At 43.0% G+C, this 14,032-nt stretch overlaps 1 protein-coding gene across 1 annotated transcript in view; it reads left to right on the forward strand.

Annotated features, from left to right (window-relative positions):
- Window positions 1-13,703, forward strand: part of LOC309344650 (uncharacterized protein) — a 116,220-nt gene extending 102,517 nt beyond the window's left edge. Inside the window, exon 3 of the transcript XR_014157795.1 lies at window positions 13,636-13,703. The gene's annotated coding sequence lies outside the window, so the exon portion shown is untranslated. The remainder of the gene's footprint in view (window positions 1-13,635) is intronic.
- The last annotated feature ends 329 nt before the right edge of the window (window positions 13,704-14,032 follow it).

Genomic DNA, 14,032 nt, shown 5'->3' on the forward strand with positions numbered 1-14,032 from the left:
TCAATTATCTTTTAAGTGGTTGCTATAATATTTCTGTTTAGGCAGGCAAAGTACATTCCCCATAACAGTTTTCATCTAAATTACATTTGGCTTGAGGCACACTAGTGATTACCAAAAGAGATATTTTCAGTGCAATCCAATACATGTCAACTCAGCATCAAGTCCCACTGAATTCAATGGGGCTTAGTCCAGACTAAGTGGGTATAGGATTGCTGCTACAGTCACTTAGATTCCCATGTGGTTTTCTGACCTTTTGGCTGGAATCAAGAGCAACAGCAAATGTACATATAGAGAAGAGAGAGAGAGAAACACTGATAATTCAGAGGAAGAGTTCTGAATTGTAATATCATCCCCAGTCCTTCTTTGTATGTCAGTATAAGCCATTATATGGGACGTGGGTGGCACTGTGGGTTAAACCACAGAGCCTAGGACTTGCCGATCAGAAGGTCGGCGGTTTGAATCTTCGCGACGGGGTGAGCTCCCATTGCTCGGTCCCTGCTCCTTCCAACCTAGTAGTTTGAAAGCACGTCAAAGTGCAAGTAGATAAATAGGTACCACTCCAGCAGGAAGGTAAACGACATTTCCGTGTGCTGCTCTGGTTCGCCAGAAGTCATGCTGGCCACATGACCCGGAAGCTGTAAGCCGGCTCCCTCGGCCAAGTGAGATGAGTGCCGCAACCCCAGAGTTGGCCATGACTGGACCTAATGGTCAAGGGTCCCTTTACCTTTATAAGCCATTATGAGGGTAAGTCCAAATTTGTGATAGATGAGTGCTGAAAAAATGTATCATAATTAATGTTTTCCTTGTGGTCCCAATCATTTCAGGGACCCGTTTTCAGATGACATATTTTCATCTACTCTCTCTTTGCTCATTTGACTTTAGAAGCAAAGCAAAGCAAAGCAAAGCAAAGCAAAGCAAAGCAAAGCAAAGCAAAGCAAAGCAAAGCAAAGCAAAGCAAAGCAAAGCAAAGCAAAGCAAAGCAAAGCAAAGCAAAGCAAAGCAAAGCAAAGCAAAGCAAAGCAAAGCAAAGGCATATATAAGCGTGCACCTCTCTTAATAACAATACTGCTCTTTGAACTTGGGCTGCTTTCCTACCACTCAAAATAAATCCAAGTTAGCAACACATTTCAGTGCCAAATTTTGATTAAGTCCATCAGTCCTGCCACTGGCTGAGGTCTAACTTATGCCATGGAAAACTGGTTTTTGGAATAGATCTATGCTAAAATTTGCTTTCTTAAAATTTGTTTCACGTTTCCCAACTTAGACCAAAAGTGTGGCATTAAGAACCCCATTGTGCTGAATTCTATAACATGTATCTAGAGTGGCAAAATTTCCCAATCTTGGAAGGCATACACCAAACAAAGATGAATCCAGTTAATACACAAAAGCTAGTGGGTCTTGAGACTTGGGAACACAGGCTAAGTCAATGACTGGTTTCCATTTTCTCTGAAGAGCTGTGTTTGCACTGAGCCTTCTCCTGGATCTCACTGACCTGGCTGAATCACTGGTGGTGATAATTGTCATAGGTACTGTGGAGAAATCACTTTTTAAAATGAGTCTACTTGGGCAGCTCATTTTATATACAGAGTACAAGAGTTTACTATGTATGGTGGGTTACGTGAAAGGTTATGTTTGAAATACTACGTAGCCATAAAAAAAGACTGTACAAAAAGGAAGGTATTCCGCTGTAGCTGAAGACACTTGCAGTATAAAGTGTTTTGTTAATCAGCTGTGTTAACGAAGTGCCAATCATTAACGCTTGGTGCACGTTGACTTCAAGTTATGGGCAATCGTTAATTTTTCACCTCACAATCTATGGAAATGTTTCTTTCTGCATTGCAAAAGTGTACTAATTGAAGAACAGGCCAACTTCTCAGCCTGAAGGCTACATCTGATATGCAAATTGTATGGCAAAGGGCCCAACCTCTGCACTGGGAAAAAACCATATACCAGCTGGCTGGGGTGGTTTCCAGCCTGGATTGACTTCCAGAGCAGACCAAGGGGCAGTCACCTGGCTGTGATTGATTCTGTATTGGCAGCATCTACTTCTGTTGCAGAGACAACAGTGATAGTGTCAGCTTGGTGCAAAAACCAAGTCTTAGAAGACTTCCTGGGCTAGCTTTGAAAGGTGATGGGAATGAAGCTGAAGAGGAAACAACATGGGTCCTTTATCCACTGAAAAGATGGCCAGGAGCAAACTAGGTGAATTAGGAGCCAGGTGGTGTAAAGCTCCCACAAGCTGGAATATAGCTTGGTGGGCTGTCATTTTCCCACCTTTGGATGATTAAGAAAATCAAGATCTTGACTTTGAAGGTTTGCTGGGTGTAGAGATGATGCTGTGAAGAAAAACTGTAAGACTGCTAATGTCAAATATAAGAACTCCAAAGGGAGATGAGGCATGAGTCAAGAGAAAACAAAAAGTCATGATTGTTGAAAGAACAGTTTGTAATAATTACATCTATACTTGATTGATAGTGAATAAACATGCTGCGGGCAACGAGTCTGTATCTTGGAAATGGTTGGAACAGATGGTCAATGCCATCAGGAGGTGGAAAGCAAGAACTGGGACGACAAGTGGGACTTCATCAAAACTAGCAAAAGCGGGCACAGGAAGTAAGGAAGATCTTTCAGAAACCAGTATGAAGCCATTGTGGTTTTTTGTGCAATACGTGTTTGTTAGTGGACTCCCTCCCCCCACCCCCTCCAAATGTCAGGCATACTATCCATAATATTTGCAAAGAAAAATTCACACCCAGTGTGCTGGAATTCTGTCGGGTTATGAGAGCCAAGGTAAAAATGGAAGTAAATGAATATCACCTTAAAATATTTTTATTTTACAGTTCTGTACAATTTAACTTCTAATTTTGAGTTGAAAGCAGAAGTGGCTGTCTGCTGTGCACATCCTCAAAAGCAATGGATGAAGAAAAATCCACCACAACTTTTAAGAATTCCTCCATCTCACTGTCTGCTACAAATTGTGGTGGTCTATTGGATGAAAGAAACTGGTTCCAGACTGCGTAGAAGCTATTTTTATTTTATGCTTAAGAAGTGGGTGTTGGTTTCATTTTCAGGATTATTTAACCACTCCCCAGTCTGAAGCAGGAATTTTCTCTCGGGCCAAACTGGATATATTTGTCCCCCCCTTTCCCCCCCTTTATTATTGCTCTGTCAAATGCCACACACTTTGCCTGAGAGTTACCTGAATTTGTTTTACCCCACAGTATCTCTGGGATGGCAGGTGCTCCTTGCTTGCCCTGTAAAATGTTGTAAGGCAGAGGTGCACCTTGCATGCTTCTCAAGTTGCAGGAGAACACTAAGGTCTGGGGCTGAGATTCAACAATATTTCATGCTTGTCAATGAAACCATAACAGACACATGTGTATCACTCCCTAACACACATCTCTTGTGGAACTTTCTGTGGCTGCAGTCCTGTAAGCACTTACTTGGGAGTACGTCTTGTGGAGCTAGTTGGGTTTTCATATTTGAAAGCATGCATAGAATCTGGCTATTGTGTGTAAAAATATCCGCTCTTTTGTATACATTGCTAAACTTTTCCCCAAATTTTGGGTCAAATATTTTTATATTGAAATGCCTATTGGCATTTCTCTTCCTCCCTCTCAATCAGAAAAGGTCAAGCAGATGCCAAATCAGTGTGTACGCACTGCGGCATCAGTTCCTGATGGTTAGGAGAATGTTACATATCACTGCTTTTCATGGACATATAATCAATTCCAGTGGCTAGAGATGTTTTGGTTTATACCGCCAAGCTTGGCAATTGACTTTCCTTTCCTTTTCAGGCCACTTGGATTTTGGAATGAACAGAGCCCTCCCTTGGACTCTGATTTGATTCATTTGGCCTGGAGCTTGTGTTTCCTTTGTGCGCATAGGAATAACTAATATGGAGCAAGGATGGAATAGGAAACCGGTATGAAAGTCAGCAGTGCAAATACGTTGTGCACCTTGAAACATAAAAACCTGGCCCCAGTGATCTTTTCCTTCATTAAACGTTGGCTGGGCTAATATTCCAATGCTCAAAACCTCTGTTTGGTTGACTATGATTAGTTGGATCATTGTGAGCAAATGTCTATAGCTTAGTCTCTGCTTGGCATGAATCAAGTTCTCTGAGACAGTTTGGAACTGTCCACCACAATTTCTCTGGGGAACAACTGTCCCCATATGGCCTGTCCCTCCATTAAGACCAGAGAACCTTCTCTAGTGCCATTTCCAGAAGTGAAGAAGGTAGTGTTACCAGATACTGTTCAGTGGCGATGCCCTGGAAGAAAGCTCTCCCAAAGAATAATTACTGGTATCTGGCACTGACACTACTATTATTTTGGTGCCAGGTAAAAGCATTGTTTTCTTCTGAGCTTTTCATTGCATTTCTTTCCTTTGTTTCTTTTCTTGCTGCTGTTAGTTTTGTTGTTTTTGAATTGCCCTCTTCTGTCTCTAGTCTTCTTGATTCCTGTTTACATTGTCATTTGATCACTGCACTGCTGTTTTAGCTGCTGCTGTATTTGTGTCTTACTGTTATCTCCTATCTGATGTCCATCCAATCTGTTTTGAACAGTTTCGTGTTTTGTGAGCCACCTAGTAAGTCTCTGGCTAAAAGGTGGACTAAATGAACATGGAAAACAAGGATGGAGAACCTATTTGGCCCAAGGTCTGGATTCACTGTTGGCCAACCCTCTAAGGACCGCATGTCAGTGTTGGGCAAACTAACTCTCCTTCTCTCTCTCTCTCTCTCTCCCTCTCTCTCTCTCTCTCTCTCTCTCTCTCTCACACACACACACACACAGATACTTGACAACTCCTCCCTCCCCACTGCTGAACCAGGACACAGAGGGGGACAAGTTACCTTTTTGTCTCCTCCCTTTTGATAGCTTCTCACTGCCCTATTCCCTCACCATCTTCACAGAGTCTTCTGTTCCCCCTTGGGTGCTGATTGTGAATAAGTCAGAGGGCTCCAGAGGAAAGAAGGAGTGTTCCAATCAGCTCCAAAGTTCATGGTCCAGGAAACAACAGGGCAGATCAGAGTGCTCCTTCCCATTTTTACTGCTCTGACCTGCACGCAGGGACACAGTGCACAAGGGGAAACAGATGCCAATTTTTCCACTGCCACTGATTTCAACACCACTGTTGATTAATTGTGAATGAAGGTTGGCAGGCCATCAAGAACAGTTTTGCAGGCACCATGGACCCTTGGTTCATCATCCTTGCTTTAAATAAATAAATAGTCTCATTGTAACTTTTTTTGGAGATTCATCTTTGTCTCCCACAATTATTATTATTATTGGACTGATGGCTGTTACATAGATCATTTGTAATTTTAAATTGCTTTCATTTACTGGAATGAATTGCTAGTCATAATTGAAATCGCTTCTATTTAATTTTGATTGCTACTTTGTTTTTTGTGAACCACCTGAGAAACGGCAACTGATGGTTCTGAAGGGCAATTTGAATTCAGATCTCAGTTCAGCAGTGACCACACCAGTTCTGCTTTACCAGTCACTCTTTGCTTTGTTGCCTATTACATTTTGTATATTACAGTGGTACCTCGGGTTACAGACACTTCAGGTTACAGACGCTTCAGGTTACAGACTCTGCTAACCCAGAAATAGTACCTCGGGTTAAGAACTTTGCTTCAGGATGAGAACAGAAATCGTGTGGCAGCGGTGCAGCGGCAGAGGAAGGCCCCATTAGCTAATGTGGTACCTCAGGTTAAGAAGAGTTTCAGGTTAAGAACGGACCTCCAGAATGAATTAAGTTCTTAACCCGAGGTCCCACTGTAATAGGTTAAATTGGTTAACCTCCTTGGGCTATGTTGGTACATCCCTGATTTTTATGCATTTACGCAACACTGTGCTTTCAGGAGATTGAAGCCGTGTTGCGTTGAGATTCTGCTTAGGAAAAATCTGGGACCTGGAGAAACCAGGCAGAGTCTAATCCCATTAGTTACACAAAACCTATATTTATTGCCTTGTAGTTTTCTGCTTGAATCAAACACCATCCAAGATCTTATTATGATCCTGGCTGGAAAGACTGCTTGATCCAGAAATATTATGCATACATGTGCATTCCCCAGACACGTGCAGCCCAAATTGGCATCCCACATGCCACAGTTCCAGCTCAGATCGTTGGCTCTGGTTCCTGTTGTGGTCACACTGAATAGAGTACAGTGTGTTCTGAAAAGCAGAGTTTGCTGCTGAAGCTTTGGGTGTAGGCATGTTTTTTATTTCATGAAAAGTGTTGCCGTTGTTGTGTCAGCCCAGGAAAACGGGAGGCACAGAGTGGGCAACATGGTGCCGTTTGTTGGGCTCATGTGTCATTCAAGAGGTTTGTAAGTTTCCTCGGGCAGAAGTTTGTGTTTTCTTCCTCTCATCTTTGAAAGCAGATTCTCAGATCCGGAGTTGAGGCTGTGTCCTGGGCAGCCTTTGGTTTCGTGTACATGTGTGTGCTTGCTAGAGTACATTATGATGTTTATACGGTGGTTTTTATTACCTTTTTTCGTTTTTCTTGATTTGTTAGCTGCCTTGGATTCCTGCTGGAAATGAGTCTTGGTATACATTTCTAAACCCACTGGGACTACTAGGACAAAAATGGGAGCGGGGAGGGAGGCAAGGAGCCAGTGACAAGCAGAGTCAACTAATTCTTTTTGCTGTTGCTGCTGCTGCCCTTCTCCCTTCTGAGATCTACAAGGTCAACACTGAGACTAAAGGAGAAAGCAGGCAGTGTGGGACACCCCCTGGACTGGTTGTAAATAAAAAGGCAAGTGGGCTTGGAGGACTCAAGGCTAAGCATGATGGGGCAGCACCCCACTAGCCTTGGCAGGTCTACCTCCCCCACATCTTCCTTCTTCCCTTGCCCATCTTTGGCGCCTGTTATTTTCTTTCTTGGTGACGATGCAAATTCTGGGGTGAGGAAGTGGACCTATAGCCCATTCTCCATGCATTTAACATAACATAGGTGACTCATGCAGAAGCCCTCCACCCCCAAAACCCTGTTTTGTCAGCTATCTTCACCTCATTTCTTTTGAGGAGAAAGAATTGCATAAATCAGACTTTAGTATGCACCTAAAGTGGCAAGCCTTTTATGTGGAGTGACTGCCTTACATGCATGTTGGATTGTTGCCTGGAAAGTGCATGAATTGGGATCTAACTCTTTCTCTGCCATCATCATCATCATAACCACCACCTGCATTTGTTTAAAAAGAAATCTCAAAGCTACTTAACAGCAAGGCAAAAATAATTAATTAAAGACAACATAGAATATGAAATTCCGAAAATGCTCACTCAACAGTGCAATAAGAAGAGCAAGTCCTACTGTAGAGCCTAACTTATCCACCTGGGGAAATAAAAATATCTTCACCTGGCACCTAAAAACTGGTGGTGATGGTGCCAGGCACATTTCCCTGGGGAGAGCATTCCCTTTCCATTTCTCTGCTTCTTAATTGGCTTGCCACTTGAATTTAAGATGACAGCAGACCAAAACATGATGAATGTTATTAAAACAGCAGCACCATAAAATCATATAATGATTTCTACACTAAGTCTAATAAATATTTTGAAATGTTTGGGGAAATAAAAAGGTCTGTGGCTGACACGATATACAATTCTCAGGACTGGTACAAGACATTATATTGCTTTAGGTGAAGTGAAGATGGCATCCCCTCTCTGCCCCTATTCCATATAGAGAGGTCAGCTGGCTTGGCAATTGTATCTTCCTTCAATATTGGCTTTGGACTAGCATCCTCCTCTGCACCTGAGGAAAGTCATATAGTTTAGGTGGTGCAAGACATGGCACACACACCTCTGACCTCCAACAGAAGAGAATGGTTGGGAGCTTCCATCACCGTCCCCTGGCATCTGCTCCCTGAGGTGGTTGCCTCATTTTGCTTAATGGGAGCTCTAAACTGTGCCAGACAACTTTGTCCATGGAGAGTCTTCTGTTTGCCGACTGAGAAGCCTTTCCTCCAGTTGTCTTCTGCATGGTATCTGAAGAAGGGGGTGATCAGAGAAGGTCCTTAGCCAGCCTTAGCATCCTACATTCATATGGGGCAGGTGGTCCTTTAGACACGCGTGGTTCTGCTTGCAATTGCACAGGATGAAATGTGGAAATGTTGCCAGTGGAGTCTTCCTCTTGCAAGTTGGTCAGCGCTGGAAAAATCCACACTGTCACTGGCCACCAACCAGCAAGTTCTTGAGGGAGTCTCTTTGTGTGCTGTCTAGGAAGAGAAGGAACTTTGAGACATCCTGTATTGCACTTGAATGATTTTGGTAGTGCATACATTATGTAAAAGCTATATTTAAAGAAACAGACACTTGATGGATTATAAATGTCTCATTTTTATTCTTTGTCTTTGGGATGTTCTATAAATAATTGCAGACAGAGTTGTGCTCTCCAGGAAGAGAAGTTCAGCATTGGTGGGAACATGTCTAGCCCCCTCTTTCCTAGAGCACAAGACCTAAATCATTATTGGAAATCAAAGTTTCTTCAGATCCCATCTTTGTTCTTCAATAGCTAGAGGAGCCCTGTGCTGTCCAAAGGGAACAGCCTAGCCTACCTGAGTGCCATTCATGCTACCCTGTACCAGGAGAAGGAGTCAAGTCAGGTAGAAATCATGAGTAGAGCATACAGTGACCACCCTCCTATCAAAGGTGGCTGAATCATTCCCAGTATTTCTCACTTAGCAATTTTTCTAAGACCCAGTGCTTTTTCCCTCTGGGGGTTACTCAAGGGTATGCAGTACTGGCACCTTTTTTCCCTAGAAGAAAAGCACTGGTTAAAAATGTGGCACTTGCTGTAATAAGTTCATGCTGAGTACCAGCACCTCTCTTTCTAGAAGAAAAGCACTGCTAATACCTTCTGTTCTCTAAATGCTAAACATCTAGATATTTGGCTTCTGCAAGACCATGTACCTATTATTTATTTATTTATTTATTTACTTACTTACTTACTTACTTACTTACCTACCACCCTATACCTGGAGGTCTCAGGGCAGTTCACAGAATAAAATCAAAATATAAAACCACAAAATACATAATCAAAATAAAAACAACAACCCAATAACACCCCCCCAAGTGTAACCCCATGAAGAGCAGGCGATCTCCCTCCCATCCAATCTAGGGAACCACCCACTAACAGTGCCTCAGTCTTATCTGGATCGAGTTTCAGTTTGTTGGCTTTTATCCAGTCCATTACCGAGGCAAGACACTTCCACTGTCTCCCCAGCAGATGTAATGGAGAAATAGAGCTGAGTTTCATCAGTATACTGCTGGCAATGTACTCCAAACCTCCGGATAACCCCACCCAGCGTTTTCATGTAGATGTTAAACAACATAGGGGATAGGATTGAGCCCTGTGGCACCCCACAATGAAGGTTCCACGGGGCTGAAAAGCATTCTCCAAACAACATCTTCTGGAAACAGCCATCCAAGTAGGACTGGAACCACCGCAAAGCGGTTCCACCCACCCCTAGTTCGGACAGTCACTCCAGAAGGATACCATGGTCGATGGTATCGAAATCCGCTGAGAGGTTGAGAAGAATTAACAGGGACATGTTTCCCTTTCTCTCTCTCTCTCTCTCTCTCTCTCTCTCTCTCTCTCTCTCTCTCCAGAGGTCATCTTACAGGGCAACCAGAGCAGTTTCTGTGCCATAACCAGGCCTAAACCTCGATTTGAATGGTTTCTGAAGGAAATGGAACTAAGAATAGGTTAAAGAAGAAATGAATGAGGAGCTTAAAATAACCCTTTGGAAGGAGAGTCTTGGTAAACAGTCAAGAAGTGCTGTGCTGAATGGAAAATTCACAGTGAGCTCACTCCACCAGGAGGGACGGCATTCTGGGCAGGGATTCTTTCTTTCTTTCTGGGGTGTGGAAGGGAATTGCTGACAGAGGGTGGGGAGAAAAAGGAATCGCCACACCTCTAGAAAAAACAAAAGAAGAGAGGAGAGGCATGATACTCAAGGGTGTTTGAAATGTGGGCTGCTTTTATTATTTACAGCCAGGGAGAAAGAGAGAGATGACAGAGGAATGTTAAGGATTTTTGCTTAAGCCAGGTCTCTCCCAGAACCTTCTTTATGCATCTTCAGTAGGAACACATCAATCTGTGACTAAATGGCAGGCCAGGCCTTTGCAGTAGACTAAGCACCCACTTGTTCTTTAAAAATCTGAAGGACCTGGTCTTCTGACTGCCATTTCACCACACTTTGTACATTTAAGGCAAAAGTGAATCTAGACTCAAAATATAAAATGATTATAGTAATATGTAATGCTTATTTGGCAAATGCCTAATTTGGAAAATCATAGCTTGATAAGCCACAGGTAGTCAACATGATGCTCTCCAGATGTTGTGGACTACAACCTCTGTAGGTTGGTAGTTCAAATCCATGTGACTAGGTGAGCTCCCGTTGCTTTGTCCCAGCTCCTGCCAACCCAGTAGTTTGAAAGCATACCAGCATGAGTAGAATAGGTACCACTCTAGTGGGAAGGTAAAAGGCATTTCTGTGCACTCCAGCTTCTGTCACGGTGTCCCATTGCACAAGAAGCAGTTTAGTCATGCTGGCCATATGATCCGGAAAATCTGTCTGCAGACAAACACTGGCTCTCTCGGCCTGAAAGTGGAGATGAGCCCCACACCCCATGGTCAAATTCAACTGGACTTAACTGTCCAGGGGTCCCTTCCCTTCCCTTTATCTGTGGTCTACAAATCTTATCATCCCTACCCATTGACCAGGCTGGTTGGAGCTCATGGAATTTGTAGTCCACAACATCTGGAGAGTACCATATTGGCTACCACTCTAATAGGCCAAGATAGGAACTAGCCTTCAAGATACATAAAGGCTCCCTTCTTTGTTTGTTTAGAGTCGCTGGGGATTAATCTACAGAATGCTCAGAATTCTTTGGGTGTGAACATGTGTTTTGCATGTGTTTCAAAGGTATGGTGTGTATGTATAGTGTGTAAGCTCAAGACTGCAGTTTGGGTGTGAGATTGCTGCATCAACATGCACTGAAGAAAAGAGAATTGCTGCTCTTTGGTACATAGTGTACAAGTGTCAAATCTTCTTGAAAATGATTTTTTTAATATTAAAAAAATGCTGCTGTTGATACTTCTGGGCAAGGAAATCTGGGGGAACTTATTATTTCTTTATTTTGGTTCAATATGCCAACCAGAGTCAGGTTTTTCTCAGCTTAATCCCATGTCTGGTGGCAAACTGATGAAAAAATTATCAGTTATTCTATTCCACCCAAAACCCTGTAAATATATGTTGTTTGTTTCTTAACCATGGTCTGGCCTAGGTTTTGAGTTGCTGGGGCTGGCTAGTTACAAAGATTCCTGAGGGCAACCTCAGCAACATATTTTGTGAAGATCTTTCTATGAACAGAGAAAAGTAGTCCTGCAAAGGTCCTTGACTGAACGTGGTCAATAAGTCAGGGCACCTACTGCTGTGGAGATGTAGGTTGCAGATGCATCTGGGGTCAACAATTTTGCCTCCCACCCCCTGAAAAACCTCTAGATATGGACGGCAACCATAGGTATGATAAGAAAATAAAATTTTCTGGGTCACAAGGAAGTTCTAACTAGAAAGAAAGAAAGAAAGAAAGGTTTGTAAAGGTGTTTTGCAACACTGTGAAGTACGATTGGCTCCATAATAGCAAATCTAGTGATTTTATGAAGTAATGAAGCTCAAAGTGGGTTGTGAAATCCATTCCAAGTTCCATAATCTACCATGGAGTCTTGGCAGAGCAGATTCATTCCAAGATCTGTTTCATCCATGCATTGGAAGCCCTGGGAGACAAGCCCTGCAAGACAAGCACAGCTTAGTCCAGGCACATGAGATGCCATATACTGTACCCATCTTTTCCACTCTTCTTGGAATGGGTGACAACAACACCTGCTTGTCATAACAGAGGTCTCCATGAATTTGTGGCACAGGTCAAGTCTTTCCCAGAACATCCGCCTCTTAGATTATTCCCAGAAGTTGCATGAAACTTTCCACCTGGGGGGAGAGGGGCTTGTTGGTTTGTGGGGTTGTTGTTGTTCTTGTTTTTATCATGTATTTTGTGCTTTTGCATTGTATCTTTATGCAATAATACTTCTGCTCAGTTAGGACCCAGGGACACCTTGATTAATGCCATTTTCTATCCGCAACTCAGAAGCATTTTTTTTGCCTATCCTGCAGACTAAACTAATTTTGCATATTCTCATTGTCTAAGCAAAGCCAGTTCTCTTTTTCAAAGAGAACACAGGAAGCTGTGATTCAGACCCATTGGACCATCCTGATCAGTATTGTCTACACTGACAGGCAGCAGCTCTCTAGAGTTTCAGAAAGGGAATATTCCCAGCCTTAGCCAGTGTAGTGTAGTGGTTAAGAGCGGTGGACTTGTAATCTGGGGAACCGGGTTCGCGTCTCCGCTCCTCCACATGCAGCTGCTGGGTGACCTTGGGCTAGTCACACTTCTCTGAAGTCTCTCAGCCCCACTCACCTCACAGAGTGTTTGTTGTGGGGGAGGAAGGGAAAGGAGAATGCTAGTCGCTTTGAGACTCCTTCGGGTAGTGATAAAGCAGGATATCAAATCCAAAACTCTTATTCTTATCTGGAGATGGTGAGGACTGAACCTTGAGCCCACTGCTTGCAAGCCAAATGCTCCACCACTGAGCTACATATCTCCCTCCTTCCTTCAAGGAAATGACTGGGGAAGGGGGAGAGAAGGGGAGATGACATGGCTGAAGAATGCATCTATTGGATAGCTAAACTATGACATCAGTAGAACCAAGCAACAAACTTACTTTCACTTTTTTAAAGCTTTGAAACTTTTTTAAAGGGTGTTTTGTAAAGTAAAGTGAAGGATGAACACATGTGCACATGGTTTGTGGTTCTTAAAAAGATAAGAGATGGAAACAAGCCAAGTTTGTTTGGTTTCCTGCATACCAATGACCCACCATTTTAAAAAGTTTTCTTATTTGGTTATTTTCGAAAATATTTCCAATGAAGAGATTGCAGTTTCACCTTTCCAGAACTAGAATTAACATCGACTGCCATGTAAAATTTTTGCAAGTAAGCAAATAGGCCCTGTTCCATGTACTCATCTCTCCTTGCATCCAAACTACAACAACCAAACTAACACACACACACACTTTCCCACTCTCCCATTCTCTCTCATTATGTTTGCCTGGTTATGCAGCTGTTGGAGGAAGACTGTGGCTAAATCCCCCAAAGCAGTAGGGGGTAAAACATTCGGAAAATGTATCTGTTTGCAGCCTAAATGACCTATTGAAAACTATTTTGGGGGGTTGGGATGGGGAGGTGATCTCCTTAGTTATTTTGAAAGGAAGTGAAAAGTGTACCTAACTTTTATTTGCTCTGCTTGGCAGCTTACGGTTCACAATCACATCAATGTTATTGTTTACCGTTGTAGTGAGTGCCAGCTTTGCTCTTTTCAGACCTAGCAATTAGTTAGCTACCCTTGGTGAAAACTTTTGTTGTTGTTGTTGTTGCTTTGTGCCAACCACATACCTTTCAAACTTCAGACAGACCTGGCTGGATACTGGAGGGGAATGCCCAGAGGTATGTATGGACAACAGGTTTGGCTGAAAGCTGGAAACTTGTTTGAACACTGTTTGCTATCTACTTCCCAGGGGAAGCCAAGCCTTTCATTTTACACCATCTCAAGTTCAAAACACGCATCTTGGCTCATGGATGGAATAGAAGTACGTTCAGAATTCAACTTTCATACATTATAGACTCTAGTAAAGCTTTCAAGTGCTGTATTCTTGAGGCAACATCCTGGATGGGTATTCAGCTCTGCTGCCTGCTGGTTCCCCACTTGTCTCTTCCCTCCCCTCCCTCCCTCTTTCCTCCTCTCTGTGGTGGTAAACATGTGGTTGCCCACTTTTGTGCATGCCCACCTCCCTGGTCTCACCTGTTTGCCTGCCTGAGCCACTACTGTTCCTGCAGCTCTTGCAAAGTAGGCATGTAACTAGAAAGCTTAACATGTGGCATGGAACTACACGATGTACATGACTGAAATCCAGT

This window comes from Podarcis erhardii (assembly GCF_964252035.2).
Source record: "Podarcis erhardii genome assembly, chromosome: 6".
Lineage (NCBI taxonomy): Eukaryota > Metazoa > Chordata > Lepidosauria > Squamata > Lacertidae > Podarcis > Podarcis erhardii.